The sequence below is a fragment of the Leopardus geoffroyi genome, chromosome B1 (assembly GCF_018350155.1).
Source record: "Leopardus geoffroyi isolate Oge1 chromosome B1, O.geoffroyi_Oge1_pat1.0, whole genome shotgun sequence".
NCBI classification, from domain to species: Eukaryota; Metazoa; Chordata; class Mammalia; order Carnivora; family Felidae; genus Leopardus; species Leopardus geoffroyi.
This window is the reverse complement of record NC_059327.1, coordinates 112946190-112958886: the sequence shown is the minus strand read 5'-3', so window position 1 is coordinate 112958886 and position 12697 is coordinate 112946190.

The following is a 12697-nucleotide window of genomic DNA, read 5'->3' as shown; positions in this document are numbered from 1 at the left end:
AGGTTGTAATATTGAAAGATTCCAGATTATCTTTAAGAAAAATAAAAAAGCAAGGCAGCACATCATGTATAGTGTTACACTGAGAAAAACATCTGCAATTGCATGGTTTTTGTTTGTTTGTTTGTTTGTTTCTGGAAAGACAAACAAGAATTTGTTGGTGATGTATGTTTGGAGGAAGACCTGGCAGCAAAATAAGGAAAGTTATAAAAGGTGCCTGGGTGGCTCAGTCGGGTGAGTCCACCTTCCGCTCAGATCATGATCTCACGGTTGGTTCATGGGTTCGAGCTCTACATCTGACTCTATGCTGACAGCTTGGAGCCTGGAGCTGGCTTCAGATTCTTTGTCTCCCTCTCTCTTTGCTCCTCCCCTGCTTCTCTCTCTCTCTCTCTCTGTCTGTCTCAAAAATAAATAAACATTAAAAAAAAAAAAAAAACAGAGTTTCTACTTACTATTTATACTGTTTATTTTTCTGAAATATTTGAGCTTTCTTATGATGTGTTTGTATTTCATTAAAAAGATAGCCAGTAGGAATTAGCGGAGTAGTGAGATAATGGGTCATTTTTCTTTTTTTAATTTTCTATATTGAAAATTTTAATATGTAGCATAATATTAGACATAAAACATTTTAGATGGTGACTTTTCTAGGCTTATTTTAGGGGCTATTGAAGGTTGGGAAAGATGGAGGGGAAGGTTGGGAGGGTGCCCAGCAACACCACCAGGAATTTTTATGAAAAGATTTATTGTGTGTGTTCTAACCCATAACCAGATAGGTAATTAACATTGAATGTAAATAACTGAGGCTCAAAAAGTAGCAGTTAATTGATATTCAGTAGTGAAAGTTTAAACAGTAGGCCAGAGAGTAAGGAATATTTGAAAGATGGAAATTTATTGCAAAAACAACTTAATTACTGAACAAAAGATCTGAATTTCAGTGTTGACTTTATTCCAGACCTAGCTATCTGATCTTGGAAAAGTAAGGCTGTCCTTTAATTTCCTTTCCTCTATATAAAATAACAGCACTAGCCTGGATAATCTTTTTTTTTTTTTAATTTTTTTAACGTTTATTTATTTTTGAGACAGAGGGAGATAGAGCATGAACGGGGGAGGGGCAGAGAGGGAGGGAGACACAGAATCAGAAGCAGGCTCCAGGCTCTGAGCCATCAGCCCAGAGCCAGACGCGGGGCTCAAACTCACAGACCATGAGATCGTGACCTGAGCCGAAGTCGGACGCTTAACCAACTGAGCCACCCAGGCGCCCCTAGCCTGGATAATCTTGATACCAGCTCAAAATTTCTCTGGCACAGAAATATGTTAAAACATACACACCGTTTCTGGGCTTTTCTTATAATATTAACCTGCTTTTCCAGAACTCTATTCCATAGGCAGAATTTACTCAATCTGAACCATTTGAGATCCTCTGAGCATCTTACATTTGGGCTCTTTTTCTTCCATAATTCCCTCTGCTTGGAATACCTTTCCATCACAACTCCCCATTTCTTTAGACACTCACAACTCTTTAGACACTCACAAGCTACTCCGTACTCAAGGCCTTTCTTGTTCACAGAGATTATCTCTCTGTCTCTTGCCTCTTATGCTTTTGAAGCTCTTGTTAGCACAACTCTTAAGGTCCTGCTTGATCCATCCACTTCCATGTGGGAGATTATAAATTTCCTTAAGGGCAGGGGCAATTTTTTTGTTGTTGTTGTTGTATTAGTTTCCTAGAACCGCTGTAATAAATGACCACAAACCACCACATCACCCAGACTTGTGTAGCTCTGTTTATTGGAGATGTTTTCAAAAAGATGGACGGTGCATGGTTTTGTGAAAGAGAAATGCTTTTTGTGTTCTTAATATTGCAAATTTAAAAACTCATCCATAAACTGATACCTGCCCTACAGGAGAAAAATCGTTATTTGGTTTCTCAACATTTTCACTTTAGACCTCTCTGGAAATTCTAAATTCTAGAAAGATTTTTGTTTTCCTCAAAGACATAATTTATTTACACACCAAAGAGGCCAAGGAACTTTTAACCAACCCTCAACCCCTTCCTGAGCAAAATCTGACAGAACAGAGATGACCCTCCACCTCCTTATGAGATTTTTGGTTGGAACACTGATGTTGAGAGCCAGGCCTTCCTTCAAGACTCTGGCAGGACTAAGCCCTCTCCCAGGCAGTGGGAGGGACAAGCTGAGCCAGGCATCTACCCTCTGATCCTGTCACCCACTGCTCTCCAGTGATATAATGGGACACCCAGGGTTGTATACCCAATCTCCCTCTCAGAATTCTGAATATCTCCTTCCCTTGACCTTGCGTTTTGGGGTAGGCCTAGGTTACCTCAGACTCTTTTCCAAATAGACATGTTTTTTGTTTTTGTTTTTGTTTTTAATTTGAGAGAGAGAGAGAGAGAACGAGAGCAAATAGACCTGTCTTAAAAGATCTCGCCATACTGACAAATGCTCCTTATTGATCTTGGAGGGAATTGAGGTAAATATAAAAGACATCAATTATTCTATGTAAATAAGAGAAGTGCAGATAATTAGGTCAAAATAGAGTCACACTCCAAAATGAATACCTATGAAAGTTTAATTAAATGAGCAGGGGCACAGCAGTTCATGAGGAAAAAATCTGACTTAAGAAAATGTAATAAGAGAATGTGATGGGTGCTCAAAAGTCCAGTTTTACCCCGGGGTTTGCACAACACTGTCAGCATGTGCCTTCCACACTGAAGACTGTTTCTGCCTGGAAACATGTGAGTTTGCAAACCAAGACCCTTAACTTTGGTAGTGAGTAGCAGAGGGCAATGAAGGTCCAGGGAAGGAGTTTGTCTTGGCCTTTGGAGACTCAGGGCCTTTCCTCTCTGGGAAAGATCAGTGGCATGATGGGTTTCTACCTCTCTTGTGCTTTCCTTATTTCAGATGTATTCTGATACACTTCCCCTGTATACATTCAAAACACAGAATTATTCTGTAGTACAAAAGTGTATCTGATATATAAATCAAAACCTAAAGAACACTATTTTTTAAAAAAAGATTTTTTTTAAACATTTATTTATTTTTGAGACAGAGGGAGACAAAGCATGAACAGGGGAGGGTCAGGGAGAGGGCGACACAGAATCTGAAACAGGCTCCAGGGTCTGAGCTGTCAGCACAGAGCCCGGTGCGGGGCTCGAACTCACGGACCGCAAGATCATGACCTGAGCCGAAGCTGGCCGCTTAACCGACTGAGCCACCCAGGTACCTCTAAAGAACACTATTTGATAATGAAAGCAGATTTCTCATTATTGCTATTAAGGCCATAGCGCCCCTAGAGGAAAATTGGGCAACCTGCATGTGAAGGGAAACCTTTAACTTTTACAGTATTATTATTATGATCTTTCTCTCTCTCTCTCTCTCTTTAAAGTTTATTTATTTCTTTTGAGAAAGAGAGAGAGGCAGGGAGAGAGAGAATCTCAAGCAAGCTCCATGTCATCAGCACAGAGCTCAACGCGGTGCTCCAACCCACGAACTGTGAGATCACGACCTGAGGGGAAATCAAGAGTTGGACCCTCAACCAACTGAGCCACCCAGGCACCCCGATCTTTCTCTCTCTCTATCTGAATATATGTATTAATGACCTTGCTGTTAGGAATTTTCACGTGCTCCTCATTATATGTGTTAATAGAAACAGAGAAGATGCATGGAAAGCATCTAATGATGAATAAACTTCTTTGAATTCCCAAGAAATACCCAGACCCTTTCCTGCTATGTCTCTGGTTCAAACTACACAGGAGGCCTCAAGAAAGGCGAGGATCTCAGTGGGTCTCTTTCCCACCATGATCCAACCTTCACCTGTTGGATGCATCGCAGCAGGGCAGTAGACAGTGCCTGGGCCTTTGGACAAGCAGGGAGGTTACGTTCATGTAAGTTTTAGGACGGCCTTTCACTGCTTTTGTGATTTGGGCTAAGGCTTATAACAGTGAGTACCAATTAAACTCCTAAAGGCTCATCTTTGTAGTCTGTTTCAGGCCAGCTAATCTACAGGCGGTAAAAATACCTCAGTGTTTTGCTTCTGTGGAACCTCTGAAGAATATTTGCATCTGGTTTCGGCATGAAGAATAACTTTGTCATCTTAAGTAATTGATCTATTAGAAAGAATCCTGTGTATCAGATCTTCCCCGTTAGAACACTTGGAGGCAAATCTGGGACTTGCCCCAGTAGCAAGTATTTAGCTTAATATAATACATGTTTTTAATCTCATTCCTCTCTCCTTATAATTTTACCCTTATTTTTTCTTTTACTTGTTTTTATGATCTTGAGGTATTTATGCATCCTTTTGCTGTATTTTATATACAGCAGAGTAGGAAACAAATGGAAACATGTCAGAAAAGATAGAAGGGAGAAAGAAAGGGTAGGAGGGAGGTTGAGAGGGAGAGAGACCTACCAGTCTCAAATGAAGGCAGACAAGACCTGGCAGGAGGAGTCATTTCAGCTGCTTGTCTGAGAGAGGACACCTTGAAAGGGGAAACGTGTGGCGTGGTGGAAAAAGTGCGAGACTGTTGTCAGAAGGCCTGAGGTCTTTTCTAGCCTTGCCATTAACTTCCCAGGTAATCCTGGCAAAGCCCTTCACCTTTCTGGCCCTCAGTTTCTTCCTCTGTGAAATGAGGATATTGGACAATGTGATCAGTAAAGTCCCCTCCAGTTCTAATGTTTTATGGTTCTTAGCAGGTGAAGGAGGAAGGGGGATGACTTTGCAAACTGACCACCCTGAAGACTACTCTGCTACTCCTCGCCTCACCATCTATGGTTCATGTGCTCTGGGGGTGGCAGGCAATCACAGCAGGAGATTCTCCTCAACCAATTCAACTTCGACCTAGAGTCTTTCTCAATCAGACTACATAGAAAACTCTTGTACTTACTCAACCACATTGAGAGAAATCTTTGAAAGAGATTGGATTTAGGTTGGAAAATAAGATGACTGAGATAAAAAGGCCAGCCAGAAAATAACAGCATTTCCGAATTGTCAAGCTGAGTTAGATAATTCCCAAAATGTAGGTTTTCCAAGATCACGCTGATTTATGTATATCTGACTCTTTGTTTGAAGTCTTATACTTTAGGTTTTTGAAGCTGTGAACCATTTTTTTCATTTTTTTCTTATTAATACTATAGAATTCTGGTTATAAAGTCTAATGACTTATGGGGTGTCATGAATTTGCATGCACTTTCTAATCCTTTTGAGTTTTCAAAATTGATTTTTCAATCAGGAGGTAGAGAAAGAAAAAAATGGGATTATTGGTGGTAAGAAAATGGGGGGATCAGACCTGAGTTACAGATGCCACATTGACTTGAAAAGGGATTTGGAAGTAAGCAACACTGAAAGAAAGACTTTCCAAAGCCAAAGAAAGATTTGGGAAGATAAGAAAATCAGTGACATGAAGGACTTAGTTTGTAGTATCAGTAGGAAAAATTTCAGAAAAACAGAGCCTATTGTCTTATTTTTTCCTATGTTCACATTGACATTTCCTGTTTTTGCCGCTCCCCTTCTGGTAATTGCATGTCACTGCTCTTTGGGGAAACTTTGGGAAACTTCTTAATTTCACATGGACACTGTCAATCTTGGGGCAGGCTACCCTCTCTCCCTCCTCTCCTCAACTACAGGGATAGAGTGAACATTTGAGGCTAGGGGATCATAGGATTCCAGTCCCTGGGCCTAGTTATTGTTCCAGATGTAGACACATGGCTCAAGTGGAAACAATCAAAGCTTTCTTTAGGGTCACACCGTAAACCCAATTCAATGAACTTGAGCTATCTTTGGGACTCCTCCTCAGAGAGAAGTTCAAAATGACCTAACCCTGCTGACCTGTATATTATGGTGGCCATTTCTGTTAGATATACAGCCACTCACTCATGGTCTATGAAGAGTTCCAAGCTGAGTTAAATCATGATGCCACAGCTTTCAAGTCAGGCTAAAGGGCTTCTGATATGTCTCTTGGTGGATCACTCAGGATTTCTTACACCTTAGGAGAATTTCCAGAATGGAGAAAGGATCAGGTGTAGTAGGGATCAGAGAAAAAGTAAAGGTGAAAGAATTAGTGTCTGTGAGACACAGTGAAAAGAGAAATGTTACCAAATGCAAAATAAACTTCTTTAAAATATTGATAATCAAATTCTGGACTGCCAGTCAGTTAAGAGCGATACCTTCAACTGCTCCTAAGATTCTCTCCAGGGTACCTGAATATGAAGTTATTGTCACAAATCCATAGGTGGATCAAGAAATCCTCTCACGACCAATAGTGGATAAAGTGAGAGAGAGACTAACAGAATCAAGGAAGTTGCAGCTGGAACTTGCCTAAGCCTGAGCCACTGACAAGGGAAATGGCCCGTTTCCCAAGGGAGAGCTTTGGTTTGCCTCTCTCTGTCTCCATCCCTCTGACTTCTCCTTAGTTGAACTATCACCTTTTCCTAGATCATTCCCTCAAAGATCTGCTATGTTGAAAGCCATGAAGGATATAGATTCATCTAATGACAGAAGAATCTGCTGTGAAAATGTTTCATATTGTGAAATGACAAATTAAATTATATGATGTAAATTTCCCCTGCACTGTTATTTCTATTTTAAAATATATAGTCTGGGGGCACCTGGGTTGCTCAGTCGGTTAAGCGTCCAGCTTCGGTTCAGGTCATGATCTCACGGTTCATGAGTTCGAGCCTCGGGTCTGGCTCTGTGCTGACAGCTCAGAGCTTGGAGTTTACTTTGGATTCTGTGTCTCCCTCTCTCTCTGCCCCTCCCCTGCTCATGCTCTCTTTCTCAAATATAAATAAAAATTTAAAAAATTAAGATAAGATAAAATAAAATAAAGTAAAATAAAGTAAAATAAAATAAAACAAAATAAAATAAAATATATAATCTGGGGGAGGGCCTAGGTGGCTCAGTTGGTAAAGCATCCAACTCTTGATTTTGACCCAAGTCATGATCTCACGGTTCGTGGGTTCAAGCCCCGTGTCCAGTTCTGTGCTGACATTGCCCAGCGGTTGAACCTCCGGAAGAGGTAAGATGAGTTGACATTTGAAAGACAAGCAGGACGGCTAGGACAGAAATCCCTTGATGGGGAGGGATGTGGTGTTATGGAAAGAGCATGATCTTTAGCTTCAGGCTTTATCCTGGTGGCACCACTTTCTGATAGTGTTTCTTCACAAAGAAGAAGATAGTCATGTCCACAAAAACAGTAGGTTACTATTTCCCAGACTTGAGTTTGGTGCTCTGCATGCATGGTCTTTTTTAATCCTCACAAGAGCGTTGTGGCCTAGATTCTGTTAGCATATTCCCAATTTACATATAGGGAGCAGCAAGAGATAAGACATCACCTCATGCTTCTGTAGTTAGGGGAGAAATTGGGATAAGGAACACAATAGTCTGTGTTAAGAAACAATGGTCTTAACCAACACACAATGCTATCTCTTTTTACCTCTGTGTCCTTCTCTGAAAACGAGGATGAAATACAGCAAGAGGCTTCTATGGACAATATGTTATATAGTTAACATACCAACAGGGACAATAGCAGGTAAAATGTTGATACTATGACCTTTATCTCAATCCCAGGGAGAACTGTGAGACATGTGCAAGCCAGCCACCCCCATTCTGTGAATGAGGAAATATTAATGCCTGGAGAGGTCAAGTGGCTTTTGCAAAAGCATTTGTTCTCAGGGCCTGTTCATCTAGAAACACTGGAGATGCCATACTGGAGATTACAGGTGCAGGCAACTCAGCAAAGCCTCCACCAAGAGAACAGTAAACAGAGCTTCAGCCATGATCCAGGAGAGAACGGCCACTCTGTAAACTTGCATGACGTTGGCGGCCATTCAGTGTAGTTAGATCCATGAGCTTCACAAACATCGTATTCTTTAAAAAATGAAAAACAAAAACCTCACAGTTTTATTGTAAAGCAATATAACATTACTAAAGAAAATGTAAAAAACAAAAACAAAAACAAAAAGAGTGGTGGAAGGTACCTCTCACAAGGTCTCCCTGCTAACAGACTGTTTGCATTCACCACTTATGAACTGGATGATCTGGGCAAATTGTTTACCTCTGTGTGCTTCAATGTTCTTGGCTAAAAAAGGAATAACAGTGCCTATCTTATAGGATTGTTATGAGGATTAAGTGAGTTAATATCTGTGGAAGTGTTTAGGGACCAAGAACATAATAAGCATTATATACACGTTTGCTAAGTAAAGAAAAATACAATGCACTCTCTGATGTAGAACAGGGGACATTTGAACTGAGACTTGAAGGAATTCATTTTGCAGAAAAGCTGGAAAGCCATTTCAATTTCTAACTGGAAAAGAAAGCACTCGCAAAGATCTGGAGACATAATGATAGTGACGGTAATGATAAGCATAATGATGATAATAATAATAATAATAATAAACAACTATCAATTGAACATAGACAATGTACCATTCCCTTTACACACTGCATCTTACTTAACCTTACCAACAACTGCAATATAGATTTTCAGATCTCATATTATTGTTAAGGAAGCTAAGGGTCATATAAAATGGTGAGAGGCAGAAGCGGCATGCAGTTGCAAGTCTGACTAAAGTTTTTGTCCATGGCTGGAAATTTCACTTTACCTGAAGTCTTGGATGCAGGAGGCAGTTTAGTGAGGTAAACTAGAAAGCTGGTCAGAAATCAAATCTTAAAAGATCCTGTGTGTCATTTTGACTTTAAGGATTTGGACCTCATTCTTAATATAATGAGGAGTTACCGAGGAATTTGTTCACCAAGAGGCAAGATAAGTTTTCTGAACAGTTACAGAGTCAGGAACACGTGGTAAAGAATGGATTTTTATTGATTTATTTTATTTTTTTAAAACAATTTTATTACTTTTCTTTATTTTTGAGAGGCAGAGAGAGTCACAGCGCGAGTTGGAGAGGGGCAGAGAGAGAGGGAGACACAGAATCCGAAGCAGGTTCCAGGCTCTGAGCTGTCAGCACAGAGCCTGTTGCGGGGCTTGAACTCACGAACTGTGAGATCATGACCTGAGTCAAAGTCGGACACTCAAGCAACTGAGCCACCCAGGTGCCAAAGGATGGATTTTTAAAATAGGCCATGGGACGCCTGGGTGGCTCAGTCAGGTTGGGCTTGAGCGTCTGCCTTTGGCTCTGGTCATGATCTCACAGTTAGTGGGTTTGAGCCCATGTGTCAGGCTCTGGGCTGACAGCTGGGAGCCTGGAGCCTGCTTCGGATTCTGTGTTTCCCTCTTTCTCTGCCCCTCCCCCATGCACGCTCTGTCTCTCAAAAAATGAGTAAATGTTAAAAAAAATTAAGAAATAAACAAAAAAATAAGCACCCAAAGGTTGCAACAACCCAGATGTCTATCAGCTGGTGAATGGATAAGCAAAATATGGTACGTCCATACGGAGAAATATCATTTGGACAGAAAAAGTAATGAAGTACCAATCCATGGTACATCATAGATGAAACTTGAAAACAGTGTGCTAAGTGTAAGAAGCTATCCCAAAAAATCTTGCATTATGTGATTTTATCTATATAAGTTGTCCAGAACAGGCAGATGTATAGAGACAGAAATTAGATTGGTAATTGCCTAGTGCTGGGAAGCATAGGTGTCAGGGTGATAACTAAAAGATAGTTTGTTTTGGAGGTGACAGAAATGTTCTATTGACTGTAATGATGGCTATACAACTTTGTGAATATACTAAAAACTGAAACGTATACTTTAAATGGGTGAGTTGGCTGGTATGTGAATTATATCTCAACAAAGGTATTGCAAAAAGAAAAAAATAGACGAGCTGGGTACCAGCATTCAGAAAGGGGTGTTAAGGAGCAAGGAATTCATATTTTGGATGGATTTACCAAGTGACAGGCAGAGAATACAACTTTGCACATGGATTACCTTATTTAGTTTCATTCTTACAACATTCTCATGCAATAAGATTTTTGTTTGTTTGTTTAAATCCTCAATTCACGGAGCACCTGGGTGGCTCAGTCGGTTGAGTGTCAGAGTTTGGCTCAGGTCATGATCTCACGGTTCGTGGGTCCGGGCCCTGCATCAGGGTCTGTGCTGACAGCTTGCTCAGAGCCTGGAGCCTGCTTCGGATTCTGTGTCTCCTTCTCTCTCTGCCCCTCCCTGCTCACACTCTTTCTCTCTGTCTCTCAAAAATATATAAATGTTAAAAAAAAATTACATTCTCAATTTGCAAAAGTTCAAAAGTAGGCTCGCTGTGATTTCAAAATGTTTGCCTTTGGCATTTTCTGGAACATAATTTCTCCATGCAGCTCCCACCAGCAGCTTATTTATTTTGTCCTCAGTTGGGCTCTTACTTCATTGTTCTTTTCTTTCTCTATTCGAGTGGGTAGGTATTTTCAATAATCACTCTAAGTTCTTTTCTGGAGCATTACTCCATTCAAAGAATTTCAACATTCATTCAGACTTTAGTGTTCAAATCTAGCTGAAACCCCCTGATACTCTGCTGAAAGGGGTTTCTGGTTTGTTCATTTTCTTACAGTCTTCAAAATAACATTTATTGTCCTACCTATGAATGGGTTCAGCATTCTTTGGTCACACCTCTTTCCTTCCAGATTATGAGCGCTATCAGAGGTAAAATTATTACAAATAATCACAATGTAGTGTAACTGGGTGGTAGGGGCTAAAATAGACTGCTTTTTCACTTACTATGTGCCATGCACATAAACTCTTTACACATATTATGTCAGATAGGAACTCAATCAATACGTATTTTTTGGAATGAATGATGTATCTGAAGAAATGAATTTATGTAGCAGAGGATATTTAAGCTGAGTCACTAAGAATTAGTAAACATCTTATGTAGATGGTAACAGAGAAGTGCATTATAGACCAAGGAACACTTTTGAGGAAGAACTGAGGTCAAGATCACTGGTATAAGATAGACCTGAATTCAGTTCCTGCCTGAGCCTCTCAGTAACCATGTTATCTCTGGAATTCCTAAACTCCTCTAAGATTTCATGTCTTCAGCTATAATATGGGATGACAGAACCTATCTCTTAGGGGTATTGTATAAATAGCTTACAACAGTACCGGGCACAAAATTCTAAGCGTACAAAATTCTAAGTGTATTCGAAAGCCTCAATTTAGATTTGCTAGATTCGGTATCTTGCTTGTGAAAGACTTTAGTGATTGGGGAACAAATAGCCTTGGGAAACAGACCCGTCTTCACACCTGTCTCTTTTTAGGAGATAGAAAAGACTCAGTAGTGGTTGCTCTTCTTACTTCCATGCATAGCAATTGTCTGGGAAGAATGAATTAAGAATATCAGTCATGGGGTAGAGATGGGACAAGACAACAAGAGCTGGTAAGGTGAGAGGCTCTGTGTGTCATGTTAAGAGATTAAGGCTCCGTCCTTTAAGACAGAGTCAAAAACACAAATGCCCCAGAAGGACCAGGATTAGGTGACAAATGAATGAAGTAAACAAGTTATTAGAAAATGATATTATGTTGACTCAGACACGTATGTCTTCACTTCTGACAGAAATTTATGTTTTCTCTTTTTTTTTTTTCTTTCTGAATTCATTGCCATGTCAAGTCTCTTTTGCTTTCCCAATTTTAACATGAACATGGTATAAGAATATTTCACTTTTCTCTTAACTCTAAGGAAAGAACACCACAAAAGTATGGACAAAGGGCATCTAACACTTGGCCTCAGAGTGGATAAACAATAAGGCATGGTGGGGATTGTGTTGAACTTGAGAACTAGGTCCCATCTAAAGAAGGCAGCAGCTGTGATCTACTGTGGCCCTGTTTGAATAGAGGCCCAGCGTTGCCAGATCTTTAATTTCTTTTTTTCTTTTCTTTTTTTTAATTAAAAATATTTTCTTATGTTTATTTATTTTTGAGAGAAAGAGAGCATGAGCGAGGGAGGGGGCAGAGAGAGGGACAAAGAGAACTTGAAGCAGGCTCCAGGCTCTGAGCTGTCAGCACAGAGCCTGATGCAGGGCTTGAAATCACAGACTGCGAGATCATGACCGGAGCCAAAGTCAAAGGTTCAACCAACTGAGCCACCCAGGCACCCTTGGATCTTTAATTTCTTAAGAAAAATTAAATATGTTTATGTATATAGGTGTGCAACATGTTAAGATTTTTAAACATTGGAGAGAAATTTTCTTTTCAAACAAATCATCGTTGAGGCAAAACAAAACCTGTCTGTGGTCCAGATTTGACCCAAGGGGCCACCAGTTTGCAATAGTTGTGTAGGGGTGTGAAGTCACTCAAGCAGCTTGAGAGGTGGGTCATAGGACCAGCATTTCTGAAAAAGCCCTGTGAGAGCAAATTAGAGACTGGACTGGGGACTAGGAAAAGAATTTATAGTTGGGGAGAAAAATGTTGAAGGCTAAGTAAGGTTATGACAATGTGGAGAAGAGAGCATAGACTTGGGCGGAAAAATCTGAAGTCAAATGTTTAAGACGTGACTCTGGAAGGAAAGAGAACCAGGAATCACCAGTGATCCCCAGGTTTCTAAATGGAATAGTGTCATTAACTAAACCACAGTTGTGAATAGGCTGACCAGCCTTTTCCATGCCCAGTGTGGTGTTGGAGAATGGGCTTTGGGAAAGGCACATTTAGGAAGCAGACCCCAAATGGTACCTCCATGGAGATGACAAATATTCAGAACTCAAGCTTCTCTTACTGGAGGATCAAGAAGGAGTTCCCAGAGGAGAAGCT